General features: G+C 39.3%; 1 protein-coding gene and 1 long non-coding RNA gene across 9 annotated transcripts in view; one reads left to right on the top strand and one right to left on the bottom strand.

The window, feature by feature from the left end:
- The window catches only part of CPEB3 (cytoplasmic polyadenylation element binding protein 3), a 99431-nt gene that overhangs the window by 64647 nt on the left and 14179 nt on the right, over positions 1-20605 (top strand). The gene's annotated exons all lie outside the window — the stretch shown is intronic.
- Positions 7148-20605, bottom strand: part of LOC135176062 (uncharacterized) — a 30862-nt gene continuing 17404 nt past the window's right edge. Inside the window, exons 2-3 of the long non-coding RNA XR_010302550.1 lie at positions 9776-9975; positions 7148-7269 (exon numbers count right to left, since the gene is read on the bottom strand). This is a non-coding gene — a long non-coding RNA (uncharacterized LOC135176062). The remainder of the gene's footprint in view (positions 7270-9775; positions 9976-20605) is intronic.

The following is a 20605-nucleotide window of genomic DNA, read 5'->3' as shown; positions in this document are numbered from 1 at the left end:
TGAGTGACCTGTTCTAGTGGGAGGTGTCCTTGCCTAGTGGGGTGTTAGAGCTAGATGATGTTTGAAGTCCCTTCCAATCTGAACCATTCTGTGATTCTATATGTGCCTCTTTCATGCAGTTTGGTATTTCACTCATGCTCTGAAACAGTAGTGTGAAATTATACAGAATTTCTGATCTGTCTAAGATGTTCTATTATCACTGATCCTGCAAGATTTTAATTGTTCATCAAGGCCACTGATTATTTTGGCAGAACAATGGAGTGTTCAGTCAGTGAACTATCTAATCCTACAGTGTTTTGATAAATATAACTGGACTGTAAAAAACAATACAAATAAAAATCAGTCTCAGTTATCAGGAAGTTTACATACTGGAGGTGGGATAACCCTGTGACAAATGCTTCCCCTCTAAAAAGTGTTTGGGGCACTTAAAAACAGAACAGAATTCCCATGCATGCTCTTTCTTTCCTCTTCCATTCTCACAACTCAGCCTTGCTGTCAGCAGTTATTCTGCATCACCTGTTCTGGAATATAAAACCAAACCAGAACCCCAAAACCAGCAAGAAAACACCTCAAACCTCAAGATACTCCCATGTATTCCAAAGGGCATAAGGCAAAATATATGATTTTCCTTTTTTGATTATGGTTTTAAAGGTCTTTAGGGTACATCTAGCTACTGAATTCTGATTGTATCCTTATGTAGGTGTTTTTTTAAACCCCAAAAAGTAGTAAAACCAGCTCCTCCTTCTTCCTCTTATCTCCTCATGCTCTCCACTTAATGATTGGGGTTTTTTTCTTCCTTTTTAATTCGGTAGCTATTCATGATGGATCAGCATGGGACTTGCAATTATCATTTTGTTCTGTATCTGACAGTGGACTAGTCATGTATCTCCAAACTTGTAGAAATGTCTTTAAGATCTATTTTAGCAGAAGACAAGGGAATGCAGCCTCACTTCTATTTCTGTCGTGGTTCTAATATAGGAAACAGCTTTCAAAGCCCCTGCCAGTTGCCCTGAATGTCTGTCTGAAAGTGCTACATAACAGTCAATCTCAACTGTTCCACATTTATTTATAGCTGACTTCTTAGTTATCAATCAGGGCTGCAGCACCATGCATCCTGCATTACTGCCTTTGAAATTCACTTACAGTAATGGTTGAGTTTGGTAGGTCAAATGTATGTGATTCACCATCATCCCACATAGGCAGCATCTGCATAGAAGACAGAACATTACTGCTAGGAGTCAGAGTGTAAAGTTTCAATCTGTATTATAATTTTTTTACAGCTTTTTAGTCTATTCAGAAAGAACACTTCTTTCCCACATTTATTATGGAGTCATTGACACAAGTGCCACAGTAAAATGTCTTCTGCTGCTGCTTTTTTACCAGAAGTTCCTTTAGAACTGAAGTGATCTTTTTAAAAATTATTTATTTTTAATTTGAAGCTGGTTTGATGTATTATCAGGCTTTTCTTTAACAAATACAATTAAATGAAAAGAGATAGCTGAAATTATGCTTAGTGCAAAATTCAGTGATGTGACTTAGCTGTCAAATACTCCTAATTTCAAATGTGTTCTCCCTTCATTTTTTTAGATATCTCTTCTTCCATGGTGCTTTTCCTCTCTGTAAATTCTCTGTTTTTTGAAGAAGAGTCTTTCAAATAGGGGGAAAAAAAGTTAAAAGAAAAAAAAATAAAGAATTGGGGTTTATACTCTAGCAATCTCAGAGGAAAACATGAAAAATGGATTGCTGCAATGCAGTGAGGATTATATTTAGGCTAATCTTTGTTCACACATTAATAAAGACTGACCTGCAAGGCTTACCTTACCTACTTGAATGCACCCCGTTAGCAGTAGAACTGAACCTTGCTCTTTCTGAAAGCATGCCACCACCTCCAGACTGGGTTTATTGCCTTTTTGATGGATAGCATTTTTCATTACTCTTTCACATCTATGGGGTCAGACCAGTGGGCAGTGTCTGGACTTCTAACAAAGCTCAATATTTTTTGTTTGTTTGCTTTGATAGCTCCTCTGTTTGAGGTTATAAGTAGTCAGCATAGTCTACTGTAAAGTTTTTCACTGGAGCTGTTTTACATCACAGTTTTCTATCTTCATATCTCTGTCCAGGTGATGACATCCCTTGCAGTCCTCAGTGTGTTAATACAGACTTCCAGTAGCTACTTACTGGTATAAGGTATTGAATTTGTGGACTGCCTGTTATATGGGTGCAATATATGAATTCTCTCTAGTCTGAAAGATTAAAATGAAATGTTGCTTACTATCTAGCAACCTCCTCCACCACTGCCACCTCCTGAGGGATTTATATGCTTAGTTTAGTGAGCATTTCAGGCCATAGATGTCTAGTTAGTTCTAGGAAGGCTTATTAGCTAATTTATTAGTTGGTATAGTTAATTAGCTTTAGGTGCAGTGGCATATAAGCTGTTTCTAGGACTAGCAGGACATCAGAAACATTCCTGGAGTTTTGGTTTAAACACAGATTTTGATTCTGGATTAGGCATCCTGAGCAGGATGGTGTCATCACAGGTCCTGCTCAGGCACATTACCTCAGATTTAGTGCTGGACCTGATGGGCATAAATGGCAGTGTGTGAAATACGCTGAACTGCAGTGCCAACATTATTATTTTGGACCTCAGAGGATCACAGATCAACACAGATATGTTTGCACCATGTTCCTCAATTTTGTCTATACTACTTATATTATCCAGGTTTTCCTGTTTTCTAGGAATTTGTTACCCTTAGTAAATCTTCCCTGAAATCAGTGTGAGCATGTACTTTGGAAAGCTTTCTAGTTTTGTCAGTGATTCAGTTTTGATTATTAATAGCCAAAATAATCTGACAGATCAAACAGCCCTTACTGAATGCAGTGGTTGCCAGCGAGTTCAATATGTAGGTTGCTGAGAAAAGCAGGGCCAGTGGCACCCAGCTGGTTTTCACTGTAAGACTATTAATGCACTTGTGCAAGAGAAGCTGGAAGCAGCTAACACATTATGCATTCTGAGCATCTGTGTTATTGCCCTTAATGTTTCTTTTTACCACTCCATAGGAGTCATCATCCTTGAGGTGTTCAAGAAAAGACTGGATGAGGCACTAGACATGGTCTAGTTGACTGGCTAGGTTGGACTGGATGATCTTGGAGGTCTCTTCCAACCTGGTTGATATTTATGATTCTATCTGAGCAACATGTTTTTATGTTGGTGTCATCCATGAGATGATTTTAATGCTTTGCTTCTGAATAAGATCAATTAATTCCATTTGTCTGAAAATTCTTTGAATTACTTCCTTTGATATCTCTTTAGATATGTTAATAGTGAAACTTCCAAAAATATAAATGCCATGTGCTGGTCTTGGGTCATAATGTGTTCACTTGACTTTCATCACAAAGTTTTAGAAAATTAATGTGGTTTGTGGCAAAGTATTTTTGAGGTACCTATGAGATGCTGAGAAATAATGAAATACTCACTGAAGAATATTATCAGATGTAGTTACACATTCCTGTGATGCGTTCTCTTTCTGCCTTGCAAAGTCCAGGTAATACATGATTTATTGAAATAGAATTTGATGTATTCTTCACCTGTTTGCTGCCTTGCTGAGCTAAGCAATGCTCATGCTAACCACATTTTAAAAATTATTAAACAGATGATACTGTTTAAAAAAGCCTTCATTTTCCTCCCCTTTTCTCCCCCCCTCCATTTTTTTTCTCCCTGATTGCTGGATTTAAAACAACTTTTAAAAAAATCTTTACAGATATATTTTTTTTTTCCTTTGTGATAAGTGATTTTTGGATAAAGATGATATTGAAACATGGTAGAGCTTGAAGATAGGACAAATTTGAAACAGAAAAGTTTTGGTTTTACAGATTTAGATCTGTGGTGTTGCAATCTGATTCTTTTACATTGTCACTGTTCTTTGGTTAGTTATTCTGTTATCTGATTAAAATAAACACACTTGTCCCTCTTGCACCACAGAGGACACTAAAGCTGAGCAAGATCTCATGAAGAACTGTGTCCAGTGTCAATTTAAGAAAGGTGTTGAGGTGCTTGAATATGTCCAGAGAAAGGCAACAAGGCTAGTGAGGAGGCTGGAGCACAGCCCTACAAGGAGCAGCTGAGGGAGCTGGGGTTGTTCAGCCTGGAGAAGAGGAGACTCAAGGGAGACCTTATAGCTCTCTCTCTACCTGAAAGGTCGTAGTGGGGGTTGGTCTCTTCTCCCAGACACCCAGTGACAGAACAAAAGGACACAGTCTCAAACTGTGCTGGGGCAAGTTTAGGCTGGACATGGGGAAGAAGTTCTTTGCAGAAAGAGTGATTGGGCATTGGAATGGGCTGCCCAGGGAGGTGGTGGAGTCACCATCCCTGGAGGTGTTTGAAGAGGCTGGATGAGGTCCTCAGTGCCATGGTTTAGTTAATTAGAAGGTTTAGGTGATAGGTTGGACTCAATGATCTTAGAGGTCTTTTCCAACCTGATTGATTCTGTGAAAAAAAATAGCGTGTGCAGAGTTGTCCAAAGTAACACTGTGAAGTGATTCTCATGCATTCATTTGAAATAACTGGTGAGATGGTGCCAGCTTTCTTGGTGATCTCTAAGGTAATGTTAGACGGGAACACTGTTATTGTGAGTCTGCTGACTCATCTTGATTTCATGGAGGAGGATCATTTGCATGGTTAACTCCGTTGCCACTGCGGTGGCAATAGTAGCTTCTGCCAGAGGAACAAAAATAAATGGTAGCAAGGAAGAAGTGTGGCATCATAATTCTAATTTGATCAGCTATATTCATAAGGTGTCTGGTTTGAGTACTGCAATCAATTGTGCTGAAACTGATTGCATTGGCTTAGTGCTCTAATGCCATACCATCAATGTCCTGCATAAAATGTTTAGTCTCTTCCTGTATTTTAAAAGCTGGAGCCAGCTATCCTAATATTTGCTAGAATGGAAACTGAGGTTCTTTGTCCAGAAATACACTGTATGGCAAATGATGATGCATGAGCTTTTTAAAACTTTGTTTACATATGTTCCAACACACAGGTGCACAGTATCAATCTTTTGCCCATTGACATCTGAGGCGATATATCCATATATAACATTTGTAGTCTCTGTGTCTTCCCACAGCATAATCTCAGATCAATGCAGTTCTCAAAATGTGTGGCAGCAAAATGCAATCTGCTTTTCTACGTCTGTGTATGTAACTCAAGGTTCTTTTTGTATAGAATTTTCTTTTAGGATTTCAGTGACTCTTTTTAAGCCTCCTTTTTGAGAGCTCTTCACACTATTTCCTGTCTTGTCCTCAGTGTTTCAGTATTCTTGATGGTGTATTGATAGTGATGATTGATTTAAAACTGTCTGTCCTTGATAACTGGCACAGCAGACTCAAAGGGCTTTCAAGGAGCTTGCTTCATGTAAGAGAATCTCTGTCCCTAAAACTATGCCATTTTCAATTTCTTTTTCTAGAGATAAACAAGAATCTGATGACATAAGCCACAAGAATATCGTTGAGCAATCAAGGCTATGCACATATGCTTCTCAGGTAGCATTGCAGGTCTATTCTTTCTCAGCTTTCATGCTGATTTCAACAAATGCTGTTTCCTTTCAGAGTTGCTAGGTTGCTGTAGGTTTAGGGGTTTTTTTATCCCTGAAGAAACCAAGATATTTTTTTTTTCTTTAGGGAGCATTTCTTGACCTTTCAAACAGCAACTACAAAATTGTCAGGTCTCTTCATAAGGGGCTTGGAATGGATTGTTCTCTATAAGATGTGGTCATAAAGGTACTTCTGTCAGTCTTACTGGTTGCTTATGACTAAAGGAACCAGATAAGTAAACAAAGGCATCTTATTATGAGAATAATATACTGATTGTAGCTAAATATTCCGAAGGTAATCTAGGTTATTCCTGAAAACCTTGTTTTGAGAGCCAGGATTCCAATATTAGAAAGGATGGGTGGGATAGAATTCAAGAATGAACTTTGAGGGTCTGGGTTTTAGTACAATGTCATCAAGCAGAATAAATCCAACCCCAGCAGCTTCTGTCTTCCTTGCTAGTTCCCCAATTCCTCCCTTTCTGTCTACACCTCTCTTTATTCACCTTATATAGTGTCAGAGAGCTTCTTACCATCAAGCCCACAATTACTGGATCAGCTGCTTTTCAGGACTATTTTTGAGGTGTGGGGGTGGGGTTTGGAGAGGCAGATGTTGGGCTGCAATTACCAGTAGTGGTTCTGAATTATTATTCTGTTAGAACTGATCCTGCAAAACCACACACTTGATAACACTCTGTAAAACATCCTCCTAATTGAAGTAGTCTCTTTGTGAGATCTTATGTAACAGGACCAAATCAAATTATTTTCTACTTATAATACAGAACAAAGCTGTTGTCCAAATTTAGATCTTTGCCTTATCAGTAGACTTATCCTTCATTTATGTTTGGGTTTGGTCTACAGGACTCTTGTCTGTGTAGTATTTTTTTTTAATTATTTTTTTCTTGCTCCAAGAACTTTGAAATTTGTGGGGATACCTCAGGCTGGAGTATATACTTAGCACATTCTTGGATACCCACTAGTATCGTGGCATTTTTGGTGGTTCTTTTGTTCAGATGAATGACATCTTTATGATCAATAGTCAGATCAACTTGATAATACCATGTCTGTAATCATATTACTGTACACTGTAGTACTTTGTATATGTACAACAAACAAATAAGGGACTACCCTTTGCAGTGTTTGAAGAAGTAAGATGCACTTGGGGCTAATGTCTCTGCAGTCTGCATCACTTTTCTATGAAGTTGTATTCAATGCCTTTCAGTTTTGCTTTGCCTTGTGGGCTAGATTACATGTGGAGAGAATACTCCAGGCCACATCCATTGCTTTCAGCAGTGGCAGTTTTGAAGTTCACACACATCACATCTGCACCTGCTGATAGGTTTTTTTTTCATCAGTCTTTGGACACTTTAGGGAAAATAAAAGGTTGTATGCTGCAGTTGCGTAATACTCTCTTTCCAGAACACTCTTTCTGTAAATCATCTGTGTGCTTTTCTATTGGTCATGTACCAAAAAGAAAGTCTGTTTTTTCTTGCTTATGGCTTGGTAGGGTCGGGATTACAGTGGGATTTAGTTATGAAGGGGAAGTTAATTAATGCAAGATGGTATTTTTTCCAAAATGAATTTTGTTTATTAATTTTGATATTCAGAACTCTGGCCACTCCTGACCACCAATAACAATTGGTTCTTCACATGGTCGTGGAAACATTACACAGATAATAACTAGTACCTAGAAATAACCAGCAAAAATAGAAACATTAATGGAACTGGAAGAGAATGTTCTTGTGGCCAAATACCTCTTGTAGTCTGTATACCACTTGCCCATCCACTAGATGGATTCAAGTTGCTCCTTTCCGCTTATGGCAGAAGGCACTGAGGTTTTAAATATTTACTGACAAAATATTATCTCCTGACTTGCAGGGCTAGCTACAGCTTCAGACAGTACACAAATGCCTTCAAGGAATTTGGTTACTGTCTTGTCGCTGAGGCTTCTGGTTCTTCCCAGGCTCCAGAGTGCTGGGAAAGGAAGCAGACAATCTCTGACCTTGTCGCTTGGCTCCTCTGGACAATCTGCTTATCTCCAGGACTTCCTGTCTTGGCAGAAGGCTTTGAGGTGTGGGCAGGATATCTTGTCATATGCAGTCTTAGCACAATGTCATGCTGGCTATGCAGGCCAATTGCATGGAGGTGTTTAGAGCATGTTCTTGGTAATTGAGGCAGGCAGATTCCAGGCAATTTAGAGGAGCTAGCTTAGAGCTTTAGCATAATGCTGCTGAAGGCAATAAGGTAGTAAGGCAGTGTATTGCCAGGAACAGAGAGCAACAGCAGCAGCCCACAGCAGCCATGAATACAACGGCAGAGCACGCTGTCTTACCTGCTCAGCTCTTTTTATCTATGTAGCCAAGACTAATGGACCTTTGGACGCAGAATAAGCAATCAGAATGGCAGTTATCCAAGCTTGGCATATTAAGTGAAGCCATAGGATTGCTTTACCCAAACTTGAGAAAAGCATAAGCCTTGCACAAGGCAGGCACAAGCTAAGTGTGTGTACTTTGTTTACCACAGGAGGTAAACAAGTCTGGGTCAGAGTCCTTAGATTCAGTGACTCCAGGTTCTTTGTCCTCTTTCCCATGGCAAGCCAGGACATGTATAAGCCCATTTCTGGCCTATCAGGCCTGCCACGACAGACTTCATATACTTCACACCATCAATTTTATTAGAGTACACTGAGTTAAGTAAAAATTGATATTTAAGGCTTGTCTCAACGGGATTGCTGCTTCCACAGTCTAAAGAGCAGCTGATTGCAGTCTGTTTCATGCACTGACTAATCACTGCTTGTCATCACAAGTTTTCAATCAAATGCCCTATTCAGTGGGTTGTACTTAAATAGCAATTCCACTTTCTGACTAACTGTTGCAGTAGATTTGTTTGGGTTAGTAAATTTGTTTTGACCTGTGCCTAGTGGTTTTGTTCTTCATTGTTGTGCAGCTGTTACCTGTGGTAAAATGTCTTGAAGTTTGGACTTACTTATACTAAATGTGCCTCTGACTTAAACAGAAAACAGACAAGTGTTTGGTTAAATGATAGAGTAATCTGAACAATTGATGGTGGCCAGAATAAAAACTAAACTCCTGAAGAGTTTACTGATACCTCTTTTGTTCAGAAGCATGAGATCTTACAGATAGCCATTATTAAAGAATTAATTATTTTGTGAGCTTTCTGAGTATTATATGCACTCCCTAGATTTTTCAGGAGTAATGTTTTGGGAATTGACTGCCCTGTAGTATAAGGGTAATGACAACAACTTACATGGAAATTGAGTTTGGGGTGGTGTGTGTGTTTGCTTTATTTTGGGGCAATTAACTTTAATAACTGTAGACTTGATTGTGATCACAGGTTTTAATTCATAATGTTCACAAAGATATCTCAAAGAGAAAGGAGGAGTCCTATGAACTTATCTTCTAATAATTAAAGAACGTCGTTTAGCCAATCCAGGAATGGGGTTAACTGCAAAATTTAAACTGTTTTAGCTCTTATTTGAGCGGTTGCAGATTCTGTTTTAAAGAAAGCTTTGTAGTTAGTGAAACGGAAGCGCACAGAGCTTGATGACTGACTTAATGATAGCTCCTAAATGGGAGCACTGAATCGTGCATTTTTAGGGGTATGTATCTCTGCCTGTTTCTGTGGATGATTAGTATATTAGGCTGTGATAGATGGTATGTATATTATGTTGCTTGTATAGAACCGAGTCACTTGCACATCACAAATAAAATGCAGACTGGCATAGATTCCCCCTGGATCTGTAGCTACTATGGTATGCCTGTATGGGGAAGAAAATATAAGTTCTGATCGAGAAGTCCCTTGTGGATGATGTATTTAAGTACTGAATGGGTACTTAGGCTAAAGTGAAGTATATTTAATATAAGAATTCTTAAATACTTCTATGTAGCTACTCTTTATACTGGAGTTTTGCATGGGGTAATGGCTAAAAGACTCCCAAGCAGACTGAAAATATGTTCTTGCCTCACTGTTGTCACTTCACAGTACAGATGAAAGAAAATGTTGCTAATTCTGATTTGAATGACTTCTTCATATCTAGCTACATTTTCTTTCAAAACTCACTAATGCCAAAGACACTAAAGAAGGGCTTAAGGTGGGAAAAATTGAGTGGACAGGTGAAAGCCCTGCCTGGAATTTGAACAGACAGAGTAGAGAAAAAGTTTTGCATCACTTACCTGTAGGAGGTAACCAGACCACTGTTGTCAAATGGAAGCAGTTAAATGTTTGTTTGATGAATCACTTCTAATGCCAAATTTATGAAACACCAAATTCTTCTTTCAAATAAGCGAAATAAGTTCAAAGGGATAATTTGGGGTCGTGGTGAAGACAGATTCTATACTGGCACAGCAGTGTAGTCACTGTTTTTGAGTGTCATCTGAAAAATAAATCAGGTGTGATTGTTTCATGCTCTCTTTATAAATTCCTGTAAGCATTAAATATATAATATTCTGTATTCTGTTCCCAGAATCACTGCACTCATGTGCAGAATTGTAGCCCTAAGAGATAATGATTCAAGTAACATAAAATAAGTGCAATATAATCAGAATATATAAATCAGCAATTCATCAAAGGTAATATCCCAAATTATACTTCTCTCAGAGGCTAGGGATGGCAATGGGAACACAGCAGGTGCTGGAATGAAAGATGTTGTAGATGCCTCTGCCCAAGGCAGCCTATGTGCCTCTCTCTGGTTTCAAAAGTTAGGAGCAGCTGAGAACTGGTGTGTTTCTCAAATATGTCAGTGCTGTGGCTGGTGCTTTTAAACTGCTTTAGATCATGCAAAGGTGTGTGACTACTGATTGTAATCAATGGTCTGTTGTATAGCAGTGGGTGCTGTGCACATTTCATTTTACAAAGCGAAGCCAACATTTTGGAGGATTTGATAAGCCCAGCAGTTTTTCCTCTGGTAAAACACACTGTTCTGGCCTCTCAGGCAAATGCATGCTCTCAACTAATCAGAGACTTCTACATTTTGTTTCTGGGAGAGATAAATTCACTCTGCATCTATGAGTAATCAAGTTTTTTGGAAACCTTCTGTTATTAAGGGGTTTTTGATGCTGCATTTTTTCAATATAGGCAAAAAAGACAAGAAACTTAAGCAACTAGAACCTGAAAACAATCCACATGAGTGAACACTTAAACCGGTTAGTAACCAGCAACATACCACAGCAGCAACTGACAAATGGACTATTTGATTACAGGAAGAAAAGTCAAAGTCTGTTGCTGAAGCTAGAAATGTCTGGCAACCTCGGTTTCCCTCTAGGCACAGTTCACTCACTGCAGAGTACAGAGGGTCAGTGCAGAGTGCAGATTCTAGCTCAGGAGAGCTATGATCATAGAAAATCAGGAAGTATGTTGCTGGCTTGGTCTGTGTAAATGGCTTTGGGACATTACTTTGAATAAAGCTCCTGACCACAGCTACAAGTGTTCTGTCTATCACAGCAAGTGCTGCTTGCTTTCTTCTTAAAAAATAGATTTTGAAGAGAACCAGATTATTGTAAATGAAAAAAACATTTACATGGTAAACCCCAATATTAAAGTTCATTAATTAGAAGTAACAGCTAAAAGGTAGCCTGGATATTTGGATCTTTCCTTCCTTGTGTTTATTTTATTTCATGCTGACACTATGCATGTTGGCCTTCTCTGGACACGTTCCAGCACCTCAACATCTCTCTTGAATTGAGGGGCCCAGAACTGGACACAGTACTCAAGGTGTGGCCTGACCAGTGCTGAGTACAGGGAAAGAATAACCTCCCTCATCCTACTGGCCACACTGTTCCTGGTACAGGCCAGGATGCCATTGGCTCTCTTGGCCACCTGGGCACACTGCTGGCTCATCTTCAGCCCACTATCTACCAGTACCCCCAGGTCCCTTTCTTCCTGGCTGCTCTTCAGCCACTCTGTCCCCAGCCTGTAGCACTGCTTGGGGATGTTGTGGCCAAAGTGCAGAACCCTGCACTTGGCCTTGTTAAATCTCATCCCATTGGCCACTGCCCACCCATCCAGCCTGTCTAGGTCCCTCTGCAGGGCTCTCCTACCTTCCAACAGATCAGCACCTGCTCCTAGCTCGGTGTCATCTGCAAACTTACTGATGCTGGACTCAATCCCCTCATCCAGATCATCAATAGAGGCTCAGGGGTAATCTCATTGCTGTCTACAACTACCTGAAGGGAGGTTGTAGCCAGGTGAGGATTGGTCTCTTCTCCCAGACAACCAGCAACAGAACAAGGGGACACAGTCTCAAGTTGTGCCCGGGGAAGTCTAGGCTGGATGTTAGGAGGAAGTTCTTCCCAGAGAGAGTGATTTGCCATTGGAATGGGCTGCCCAGGGAGGTGATGGAATCACTGTCCCTGGAGGTGTTCAAGAAAAGCCTGGATGAGGCACTCGGTGCCATGGTCTAGTTGACTGAATAGGGCTGGGGGATAGGTTGGACTGGATGATCGTGGAGATCTCTTTGAACTTGGTTAATTCTGTGATTCTATGAAATTATTTGCACTTGTCAAGATTTTTTTTTAATGTTAAAATTGTGGAGTGGAAAACTGGTAGGGTTATTAATGAGTAGAATTGGAAGTTGTCTTTTTTTTGCATAGTAAAGTAACAAGCTTTGATCAGACTTGGAAACTGATTTCTCTTCAACTATCTGTTTAGAGTAAAAGCAGCAGCAGATGTAACCCTCTCCAGATGATAATAAGCTGCTCTGCCCAGAGAGGTCACCATTTCTTATTGCCCTTGAAAACCAAAATTGAGAAATGCAAGTCTGAATTTAGTTGGATTTGTTTTAGTGGGTTTTGGGCATTTTGTTTGGGTTGGGTGGTGTTGGGTTGTGGTGTTTTTGTTTGTTTGGTTGTTTTTTTGTTTGGGGGTTTTGTTTTGGTTTGTTCTTTCCTTCTTGTGTTTAGGAATGTAAATGCATGTTTTTATTGGGTCAGGAGCATGAAAACTTCACAATGAAATATCTTGCTTTATCAGAAGTTAGTCTTTGTCATATGATTAATTCATGTGACTATTCTTACAACTGCAATAAACCAAAGTGTGTTTCAGTCTTTCTTTTATGTTTTTACACCCTTTAATTCTATGATTTATATCTGCTATAGGTCATGTTGCAGTCTGAGATTTTTAAATGGCTGTGACCTTTGAAAGAGGACAACCCTGTAAATTTGTTGTAATGTTTTGCACTAGTGTCGAAGTGAAATGCTAGATAGGGAGGCTTTAGGATGCTTCTAGAATATCTTTATTTTTAAAAAGGGCATTTCAATGTTTTCTTTTTCAATACAGGTGGGTAGGACTACTTTTACTGCAGGACAAACTGAGATGGTGTATGTATACTATTTTTTTTTCCTTCCCATAAACAGTGAAAGCCTTCAAGTAATGATGCCTAGCAAGTCCTTTTTCCTTCTTGATGTGTTTTGGAATCTAAAAGACATTATAAATCTTTAGGTGTGTATGTTTACTACAGCACAATCAAAATGTTCTTTGTATTCATCACTGAAATGCAGAGGAAACATTGAGTTACCTCTCCCATGTCCCCAAAACAATGCATGTCCTCATGGAGCAAGCAGACCTTCTGTGGGTGGGTTGGTTTTGTCTAGTCTGTGTTTTGGTTTGTTTTGTTAGTTTGTTTTTTCTTGTTTGGTAGTTTGTTTTGCTTTTTTCCCCATTTAAATTCAAAGTGTGGGGGAAAAGTGTACATGGAGTTTATGACAATGTAGGACATGTCAAATTTCTCTATTTGTGATGTGGTAAGATCATAAGTTGTAAAGGTTAAATGTTAGCCTCTATTCTGTTGGTAATCTCAGTGATGTGGGCTAGGTAATGATAAAATTTGAATTATGAAGATGTGCAATTTATCTTACAGAAGCTACTGATGCAGAACCTCAGTTTCCATTCAGCTCTTCTGTGTGATCTGCTAGCTTTTCCTCGTATGCATCTTGCTTTTAATTTAACTATGTGTGCTTCATTTAATTGCTATTTAGATTCGGGATCCAACTGAGAATATTGAGTACAAACCTTTAATTAAAAGCCAAACAAAACCCACCCTAAAATCTGTCTTTAATGTGGCATATGGGGAATTTCTTACATATCAGACTACTCAGACTTAGTCTGATACTTGAGGAGGGAAGTGAAAACGTTTGCATTTCTTAGATGCCTTTTGTTTTTTAGAGCAAAGAGTTGGCTGACAGGGTCATACACTGCCGTTTAAAATTAGACTGATGAAAAGAAATGGATCTTTGCAGCCCTGACTAATACATAATTTCACTCTTCTGCAGTAGCTAAGTGAGATTACAGCCCTTTCTATTTTGAGGTTTCTTAAGTATTTAAAGCCTTTGATGTTTTTTCAAAACGCAGTCATGTCACTGCAGTGCTTAAAAGGATAGTCTGCTTTTTGTTGAACACCTTGGATTTTTAGTTTTCAAAAATGAGTTCCATTTTTAATAGTCATTTCATCTTTGGATTTAGAAATGTGTTTTATTCACATTCAAAGCATCTTCTAATAAGATTACGAAGGGTGACTTTGACCAATGACCCTTTGTCAGCACACAAACTAATTTAGAAACAGCATGAACCAAATTTCTAAATGTTTCTTTCCTGCAGACTCCTAAAACAAATGTATTCTAAAAGCTCCAGTAACTACAACCATAATTAAATGGTTTTTAAACATCAGGGGAAGGGAAGAAACTGCTATTTGTATTTAATGAATAAATGAGTCTATTTACATCTGCTTTTTTGAGGTAGCCATCTCAACCATCTAAAAGTAAACCCAAAGACATGAGACTGGAACAGTAGTTTTCTTATTTTTCATATAGCAGTATGAAGTGGTTATATATAATGAAATACTTCTATAGGACATCATAGTGGATAGTAGATTTTCATTGTTGTATTGGACCCTATAAAAACATTCAAACAAGAAGCTAAATTTTTTGAAAGATGAAATAAAATGCTTCAAAGGTAGTTGAGCATTTTGTAAGTGTAAGTAGTCCTTCCATTTTCATATGGAATTAATACAAGTGACCACCCAAAGACTGTTCTGACTTGCTATGCAGTATGTAAAGCAAAGAGGAAGTCCTTCTCATCTCTTAGTTCTTCCAGTCAACATCAATGTTATAAAACTGAAAATATAGGACCCTTAGAATATGATTTCTATATCTGATTTTTGGAATAGGCTGAATTTTGGGAATTATGGATTTGAGATCAACTACATAGAAAATCAATAGGTGATATGCAGGCTTCTGACATATTCAAATACTCTTTGACTTTACATAAAACTTGTCATTACATATTTTTTCCTCTTATTTGAGAAGTAGCCCTAATGCTAAGAGCCAGAAATAGGTTAATCTTCCCTGGTGGTTATATAACATTAGAATGGCAAAATGCTGGCTGTGTACCAGCACGTGCAGCTCGCGGTGGATGTATTTGCACAGCAGTTTATGTGTTGCTGTGCTGAAATGCAAGAACTTAACTTATAAATTACATTTTGTATTCAAAAGTTGAGCACAAAATTATAAACTTCAGTTTAGATAAAGACATGAGAATGATTCAGAATTAATTGAAATTTCTAAGAAAGGCTTATGATTGAATTAAATCCACTCTGGACTTCATTACGTGAGATCAGTGGAGCTACTACAGTAGCACCTTTCTGAAATACTCCTGTATCAAGCAACTAGAGACTGTTCATACAACCATAGCACTCATACTGTTAATTAATAATTAATCACTATTTTCCTACTACTCCCATGGGTTACAAAACACAGTCAACAATTTAATTTCACTCCACCAAACTTCGTGCCTTGTGGTGGAGGTGTACAAAGAAGGTCTTCAGGGTGGCCTCCACCACCTCCCTGGACAACCCATTCCAGTGTTCCACCACCCTCATAGTAAAGAATTTCTTCCTAATGTCCAATCTGAACCTACATTTCTTTAGTTTAAAACCATTGCCCCTGATCCTAGTGCTACATGCCTTTGTAAGTAGGCTCTCTTCTTGTGGGCCCCCTTCAGGTACTGGGAGGCTGTTGTAAGACCTCCCCAGAGCCTTCTCTTCTCCAGGCTGAACATCCCCAACTTTCTCAGCCTGCCTTCATATAGGAGAGGTGCTTCAGCTCTCTGATCATTTTTGTGATTCTTCTCTGGATCCGCTCCATCAAGTCCATGTCCTCCTTCTGTTGAAAGCCCCAGAGCTGGACATACTAGTCCAGGTGAGATGCCACCAGAGCAGAATGATGAAATCAACTCTTGATCTGCTGGACATGCTTACAGACTGTCTAGGCCAGCAAAAGTGCTCATTCCAGACTATAGCAAAATTACACGGTAGCTTCAAGTGTATCTTGCATTTCAAGTACCTACTTTGTTTCAAGCCACGTATTCAAGTTCATTCTCAACCAGGCTAAATGAAATTAGGGCAACTGGACTAAGTTATCCTTTCATAGGGAATTGTGTTGCTGTTTAGGTTTAGATGTCAGAACAAGATACACACAAAGGAGCTTAGTTCTTGTACTGCTTTCCACAAAATAACAAATCCTTGAGCTCGTGGTTGAAATTTCTAGGCTGTACTTGGGAATCTGGGGAAATTAACCTTTTCTTCATCTTCCTTCTGCTGTACCACTTTAAAAATTGAAGCAACTTTTGTTACAGTAAATACAATTTTTTCCCCAGTCAGTTGAAAAGTGCAGCGTTTTTTGTAAGCGCTACAGTGGTGTATTGCACCGAGAGCTGAAAAGGGGCTAGATTGTTTCTGTTCTGCCAGGAAGCTGTATATCGATGCATATAGACTTCACTATTTTCTGGGGCTTTAAATCTGTGCCTGTTTCACTTTGTGGAACCTAAGGAAGCAGTCCTTTGAGGCCTCAGACCTGTAGAATGTCTGATCAGGTAAGAAAGGATCACTGCTTAAGTTTGTCTGCAAGACACTACTACATCATGTCACCAGGAGGATTAAAATCTTGAAATTCATCAAATTTCATGCTACTTGGAAAAATCCCATATACTTTAAGTCATATACCTGTGATGCACACAGAGGAGAATGTGCTGAAGCATGCAGTGCTAAGGAATTTGAAGTGACTTTCAGCATCTGCTAAATAATTCAAGCTACTTGGATTAACACAATTCTGGTTTGGAAACTGATCGTCTTTGAGATCATCCAATGCAACTGTTCTCTGCCCAGGCTGGAGCTAAGCTGTGGCCCTGAGCACCACAGCTCTGCCTCTTTGAAACACCTCCAGGCATGGGGATTTAGAATCATCATAGAATCAAGCAGGTTGGAAGAGACCTCCAAGATTATCCAGTCCAACCTAGCACCCAGCCCTATCCAGTCAACTAGACTATGGCACTAAGTGCCTCATCCAGTCTTTTCTTGAACACCTCCAGGGCTGGTGACTCCACCACCTCCCTGGGCAGCCCATTCCAATGGCAGATCACTCTCTCTGGGAAGAACTTCCTCCTAACATCCAGCCTAGACTTCCCCTGGCACAACTTGAGACTCTTGTTGATTCAACCTTACCTACTGTCTTTAAACATGAATTAAATTTCTTCTAAACTTAGGTACCCATCTAACTGACCCTTCTGAATGTGGCCATGCAGTAATTGTGTGTAGTAGAAACAGAAATACACAGAACAGGATAGAATGCTTAAAGTATGTGGTTTTGAGAATCTCTTCGGGAGGGAACACTCTGAAAGTTGTATAAATTTATAGCCAAACTTGATATTTAAACACAGCTGACAGGAAAAGAAAATTAACAGCTGCTAATTTACACATTGGTGTACTGGGTTTTAGTTTACACTTTGGCTGAAATTATTATTTTGCTGTGCAAAGAAGTTATTTTGTTCTTAAATAGCAGTTAATCCTTTATGCAGTATCAGTTTGGGCATGTATATTTTCCAGTTTTGTTTTTTATACTGGAATCTGAGTCCAAAGTGTGTCTCCTGCTGTAGAGCCAATGCAGCTCTGAGCACTCCTACTGTGAGCAAGTGGGGCTAAGCTCTTCAGTAACAGCAGTACCTCGTATTTCCCACACCTCACAGGAAGGAGCTGCACCCCTGAATTTAAGGTTTTTGCATTCCTATGTGCTTTTATAAAATGAGTAAAAATACTTGTAACTTTTGCAGATGTCTTTCTCATCCATATCAGCATCTACATGATTCTTGCATTATCTGAACTTCTGTTATTTAAGTTTGGTTGTTTGATTTTTAGGTTGCTGTTTGGTTTTTTTTTTGTTTGTTTTTTGGGGTGTGTGTTTTTTGTTTTGTTTTTGTTTCAGTGTAATCTTTGTTACTTTTGAGTATCAAAACCCTGGTCTGTGATCACCAGGTCTTAAAGTAGTGCTGGACATCATGTTGGTGCTAGTCCAGCCTGCTTGCTTTCCTAGATTAAGAGAAGACTGCTCCTGTAAACTATTTGCCCATCTTTCTTCAGGGGGCCCACACAAACTCCATAGTGGGCAGGAGGATGTGTTACAATCAGACCCAGAGAAATGAGCAAGTGTTGTCTTTACTGTAAAGTTCATAGCAACTCTTAAGCCCCAGGTCAGAAAACTGAACTCTTACTAACTTGGAGTGCTTTTCTAATCTAGCAGTCAGAGAAAATTAATGTATCTGTTTGGTTAATTTGACCTGGTTTGGGAAATTATGATTGTACCATTTACTGTACGCCCAAATGGCTGTTGAGTGATTTGCCATTGGAATGGGCTGCCCAGGGAGGTGGTGGAGGCACCGTCCCTTGAAGTGTTCAAGAAAAGACTGGATAAGGCACTCGGTGCCATGGTCTAGTTGACTGGATAAGGTTGGGTGCTAGGTTGGACTGGATGATCTTGGAGGTCTCTTCCCACCTGGTTGATTCTATGATTGATTCAACTCCAATTACCACAGATGGCCCAAAAACACCTGAAAAAGCTTTGCAAAAGAAGCATCCCAACTTTTTGTCCAGATTTCTGCTAGGTAATTAAGCCACACTTCGGAATTTTCACTTTGATTTCACGATAAAGAAAGTTCCAATGTTTTGCTGGTTTAAGGTTTCACAAGCCTGAAATAGCCAACATTGTAATTTTTGGAGTTCAAATCTTATGGTCTGATCAGAACATAGGTTATAGATGTTTAAATCTATTCCAAAATTTTTTGGAAGCATGCATAAATGTGCATGTATTCTTACTTGAATTTCATAGTACCAGAATGACCTGCACTGCATCTTCTGTGCATTTGTTTCACAAGGTATTTGTATAAAAAGTAATTGGGCTGAAGTACAAAGCATGGGCTATGGAGGTGTAGTTGCCATGGTAGCCTTTTGCAAGAATCTAGTTTTCTCACTGGGCTATTTTATAAGACTGAAAGAGCTGCGAAGCTAAAGATACTGTAATTTGTATATTGGTTTTGCCCTGACTATTGAATATAGTCAGAAGGGATGGTATGGAGTGAGGAAGATACAGCAAGTGCATGAATGGAAAATAGAAGCTAAAAGTGGTAGTGATTGTAAGCTCATTATTTTTATACTCAGTTAATGTAATTATTTTTGTAAAGACTAAAACTTTGAAGGGTGCTTGTATCTTGAGGAGATTGTTTTAATAGAGTTACATCTGCTAGAGAGATGTGATGGTTTGGGTGTTACCCACCCCAACCCCCCCCCCCACTTTGGAAATCACCCGGACTAGACTCAGCCGGCTCTGGAAATTGAATGAAGCTTATTATTTACAGCTTAGCACAATATACAAGCAGATATTTACAGTATATACAGAAATATACAAGGGAAAAGGTAATACAGAAACACAACTCCCCTCCCAGAAACCTAAGTCCCCAGGAGGGGCTTCCAACCGCCCCTTCACCTTCCCCCTATCCCTCTCAACCTTACCCCAGTCCCAAGGAAGAAAGGGGGTTAGGAAGCAAAGTGCTTTAGTCAGAGAAACGGCAGAGAGGGGTGAGGTTAGAGATGCAGCTCAGACAGTTCCCCAGCAGAAGTAGAAGTGAGTGCCCTACATATGGTTTTTATTTCTTGTTCTTACACATCTCAGCAAGCCTATAAGTGAGGTAGACATCACCATTGTTTTCCTTTCACCGCCTGTAATCTAGTTCTTCTCACCAAAACATCCTAGCTAGCTTCAAACTAGCACAAGAGGAAACCAGTTTTCTTACTCAAGAAGTTTTTATTGTGACTGGTTGGAGTCTTTAGCCTATTGCAACTCTAGATGTGCAAGTTCTGTGTTTGCTAGCAAGGTGAATGACCAAATTATTTTGTTTTCTTGGGAATGTGAATATTTGTAGATGTGTTCTGGGTTATAACTGTTGTTAAACTTTTTTTTTCACCTCAAAACAAACAGCTGCATAGAATTTTTAATATTCTTTTGAGAAATTGTACAGGGCTAGAGATAATAGAGGAAGAGGTGATTTGGTGGATAACTGTGCAGAGGAGAGCAATTCTTTACTGTCTATCTTAGTTGTTTTTTAATCTATCAATGTTTATATAAAAAAGGTATGCTAAATAGTATTTATTCACAGTATCACAGTATTATTAGGATTGGAAGAGACCTCACAGATCATCAAGTCCAACCCTTTACCTCAGAGCTCAAGGCTAGACCATGGCACCAAGTGCCACGTCCAATCTTGCCTTGAACAGCTCCAGGGACAGCGACTCCACCACCTTCCCGGGCAGCCCATTCCAGTGTCCAATGACTCTCTCAGTGAAGAACTTTCTCCTCACCTCGAGCCTAAATCTCCCCTGGCGTAGCTTGAGGCTGTGTCCTCTCGTTCTGGTGCTGGCCACCTGAGAGAAGAGAGCAACCTCCTCCTGGCCACAACCACCCCTCAGGTAGTTGTAGACAGCAATAAGGTCACCCCAGAGCCTCCCATACTCAGCACAAAAATAGGGTAAATCATTACTTTATATCAATGGCAAATAGGCTATGTAAAGCTATGTCAAAGGTTGTCATCATTTAAGTATAGTGTCTTATCATATGGGCTTTTAATTTGTGTCAAGAATATTTGTCAAAGAAAGTCTAACAGTCCCTGATAAAACTCCAGCTGCCTCTACA

This window comes from Pogoniulus pusillus, chromosome 6, assembly GCF_015220805.1.
Source record: "Pogoniulus pusillus isolate bPogPus1 chromosome 6, bPogPus1.pri, whole genome shotgun sequence".
Classification (NCBI taxonomy): Eukaryota; Metazoa; Chordata; class Aves; order Piciformes; family Lybiidae; genus Pogoniulus; species Pogoniulus pusillus.
Note: the sequence above shows the minus strand (reverse complement) of the source record. Positions and strands in the feature narration are given on the sequence as shown.